Source organism: Prosopis cineraria, unplaced genomic scaffold, assembly GCF_029017545.1.
Source record: "Prosopis cineraria cultivar Desert tree isolate PC_DT_omini unplaced genomic scaffold, ASM2901754v1 PC13, whole genome shotgun sequence".
NCBI classification, from domain to species: Eukaryota; Viridiplantae; Streptophyta; class Magnoliopsida; order Fabales; family Fabaceae; genus Prosopis; species Prosopis cineraria.
In genome coordinates this window covers 38,323,462-38,327,618 of record NW_026555344.1, presented here as the reverse complement: position 1 = coordinate 38,327,618, position 4,157 = coordinate 38,323,462, and the positions used below count along the sequence as shown (strand labels likewise).

General features: G+C 37.8%; 1 pseudogene; it reads right to left on the bottom strand.

Moving 5' to 3' along the window:
• Positions 1 to 232: 232 nt before the first annotated feature.
• Positions 233 to 3,692, bottom strand: LOC129290608 (jasmonate-induced oxygenase 2-like; annotated as a pseudogene).
• Positions 3,693 to 4,157: the final 465 nt, after the last annotated feature.

Below are 4,157 nucleotides of genomic sequence, written 5' to 3'. Positions count from 1 at the left end.
ATATTTTCTTTAATTTCTTCAATTGGCCAAAGCAACGTCTCAACGCTTTGAGATAAGAAACACCCACAAACTGAACTTTGACATGTGATTCTCAATTATATATTTATTCTTTTCTTTCCCTTTTAACCTCCAATAATTGTACGTCCTTCGCAAAGAAGATAATATATATGTAGCAATATAATACACACACACACCCCGAGGGGCCTGCCAAAAAGAGTACAAGAAACAAAAATGGGGAAAAGGCAAATCGATTAATATAGCAAACTCACTGACATACATATATAAGACGATCAATCCTTAATCTAACACTGATTGATGACATATTGAAATTTTTTTACCTTCAAAAAAGTTGCATCAGAGAGACCAGATCTCAAAAAGAATCATCTGATTACAAGATCTAAAAATTATAATTATATGTCTAAGTTATTATCAGGTTTTACGGAACTTAGAATTGAAACTTTCTAAAAACTTGAGAGAATGATGAAGTAGTCCTCTTAAAACTTGATGATAACTTTAGTCCTTCAAATAACTATGATTTTAAAGACAGTAACATTTATCTTAATTGGGATCTGAATCTTTAGATTTAACTTTTCCTTTGGATGATGAGATTATTATGATGATTGAGAAGCAGTCAAAGAGTCAACTTGAGATTTGCCAGAAGGTCCTCTAGTCCTAATGTAAAGTCTGTACTGATCAAAAGTCATAGGAGGTAGAGACTTGGTGTGTCCTCAGTGACAAGCTCTTTGGCAGGTTGAATCAGCAAATCACTCTTTGGATTGTAGAAGAATGCCAACGAAACCCTATCTTTGTTTGAGTTCACTATCACCCTGTGTTCTATGCTCTTGTATATGCATTGCTCAGCACCTATACGCATAATAATCACATCATCAACATTATCATCACATGCATACACTAAATTCAATCTCAAGCTAAAAGAGACAGATGGACACATGTCTATCTTCTCTTCTCTCATTAGAAAACTTTAATTTGAATCCCCACACTTTAGGAGACATGTACTGTGCAACAACTCATGCATGAAGCCGTACCTCTCAGAAAATGGGGCCAAATTATAAGTACAAAATCAGGTGTTCTTTGTAAAAGAAAGATAGGGAGATGACCTGGATTTGATCGCCGACGTTGATGATGAAAGCGTTGGGGACAGGTTTGACGGTGATCCAATCGTCGCCTCGACGGACTTGAAGACCGGCAACGTGATCATCGGGAAGAAGAATGGTCAAGCCACCGGGATCTGAGTGAGATGAGAGGCCGAGTGTGAGGTCAGGCTCAGGGCAGCAAGGATAGTAATTCACCCTCAAGCACGCTCCTAGTTCTTCTCGTCCACCAAATGCTTTCAATAGAAAATCATCATCTAGCCCTATATTCTTTGACAATAGCTTCAGAATTCTTCCTCCTAGCTTCACCACTTCCTCCCCATATTCACTTATCACTTTCCTACACAATATCATATTCAAAATTTTGAGAAATGTAATCCTTATTAATTATAATAATCGTGGATTAATTCCCAAAAAAATTACTTATTAATTAGAATGAAAATAATTCAAGAGAATTATATTGGGTAAGCTTTTGGAAGTTTAATCCCTTATAAATTTTAGTGAAGCAAGATCAAAGTCCCGTACGTTTATTATTTGTTGATGATAATCAAGCTGGGATAATTAAGACTACACACATACGCATGCGCAGGCACACGTATGAGGAAGAAAATTAAAGTTGGGACATAAAGGTAACAGTGATATGTATAAATGATATGAAGCATTGTGGCCACTCAAAACATGAGGAGGATGAGAAGTGTGTTGCACATATTTAGTACCTCAAAAATGGACCCATGAGGCAAGTGACGCTCAATAGTTTCCCATATTGCAAAAAATCTCATCGTTTTTAATAATTTACCACCACCTCACCCTTACTTGTCATTTGGACAAACCACTTTTTGCTTAAAGTTTTCTTTTTTCATTAGTTTGAATCTTTTATATTGCATGTTAACCAAATTATACACGCTTGCATATTAATTAATTCTTTAGCTTTATGTCATTGTTTTTATTTATATATGACTGAATGACAATTAATTTGACACCTGACTGTCCATCAACCCATTTTTTCTTGTCGAGGGGTGACATTGTATTTCAACTAATCCTAATCAAGCTAGTTTTTTATCAACACATGCATTCTGCATGTGGACTATATGGCAAACTGTGTTAGGGTTCAGGGAAGTCTCCATCAAACATTAATGACCAAACACACCTCAACCTCACCATTAGTTTCACCCCCCCCCCAAGATAAAACGTAGAGACAGAAGAAGAAGAAGAATCCACACATTTGAAACTCTTAACATTTCTGTTAGAAATGATGAGTGGCTATCTAGAAATGAGGAGAGAGGAGAAATGAATGAGATTAGTGAAAGAACACCACATTTTAACTTAAAATATTGAATTACATCAAGACCGAAGTTTATGTATTCTTCCTCATTTTTTTATATTGATTATATTGACTTGAGCTCAACTTTATTTAATGTGAGACTTTTTATATAAGTTTAAGTCTACTGTATATTTAAATAACTTAACAATTTCAATACTAAAATATATTATTTTGATTTTCCTAGACCTTTTTACGTACCTATATATTATTCTTTAACAGAGTTTGAATCTTTACAGTTAACTTGAAAAGAAAGAAAAGAAAGAGGAAGTAAACAAGAACCAAAAAAAAAAAAACCTGAGTTAAGCCGCGGTTAGTATAATAAAGTTTCCATACAGTGAGTTGGGTTTAGATTAGTATGAGGGAATGGTGGTAATATATATTTCTAGATTTCTCAAGATACCGAGGGAAGAAATAAAAAGAAGAGAGAGAGAGAGAGAGAGTTAATAGCTAGTAAGAGAAAAAGAATTGAAGATACCTCAAGGAGGGAGGGAGGGCAGGCCACTTGTGGTGGCGACGGAGAGAGAGAGGCAAGAAATGGAGGAAGAAGTAGTCACTCCAATCAAGAATGGCTCCTTTCTTCACTCCGAGACGGCTTCCATAGCCTTCGTAAGTGGTGGGAGAATTGGCATACCTCTCCTTCTCCTCCAATGGCTGCATGAAGAACTCTCTCCACACCTCCCTCGCCTTCCTCATCACCTCCTCCCCCACCCCGTGGTTCACCACCTGAAAGAATCCCCATTCCCTGCACGCCTCCCCCACCGCCTCGCCGCCTCCTCCTCCCCCGCCTCCTTCAGGTCTATCAACGGTATGTTCCCCTTCATCGTCTCTCCGTCGCCCCCGCCACCTTCCTTCTTCTCCCCAACTGCTCTCACTGATTCCGGCTTCACGAACCTCTCCGGTATCTTGTTTATGCCGCTCGCCGCAGCTCTTGCACTCGAATCACCGGCTCCGGCCACTCCTGGCACTCCATCGATCGTTTCAGGCGAGAATTGTCTCTGCTTGCTGATGACGACAACGACGATGAGCGTGTTGTGTTTTTCTGTGGGATTGGCTGAGAGAGAGGGGCGCATATTTATATACCCAGGGACACACTTACACATGCGCGAGTGAGTAGAGAGTACATCAGGACTGTAATCGATAGGCTTGTGAGAGGAGGAGGAGAGAATTTTGTTTTCGGCGCCGTGAGGAAATTGAGTTGCTCGTGCCCATTAATGTTCTTCCTCCTTTTTCCGTCACCACTACGCTTGTCGACCCACATCACTCACGCATAACTGCCACTGCTATACTACTAAGGGATTTGAATGGAATGATGACATGTGAGTGGCCTACATCCATCCTCTCAGTGAATATGTATATCACATGTGATGAAAATAACTGTTTAATTTAATCAATTAATTGTTAAAAATTTTATTATATAATACTGAAAAAAATATTGAATATTATATTTTTAAGGGGAACACGAGTGGCGATTTGGCCGTGAGAGTTTATTTTTAATTTTTTTTAAAAAATAATCTCTTAATAATTTTTAAGTATTGATAAAATTTAATAATTGTAATTGAGACATTGATCACTAACTAGGTAGATTCACTCATGGACCCAAATCCTACTATAAATACTAGTAAAAGAAAATTGATTCAGTGAGGGATGAATCACTCGATAAATGGCATATGTCCCTCACTAAATGGAAATTAATGAGGGATTTCATCTCTCTAATTTTGTTGCAA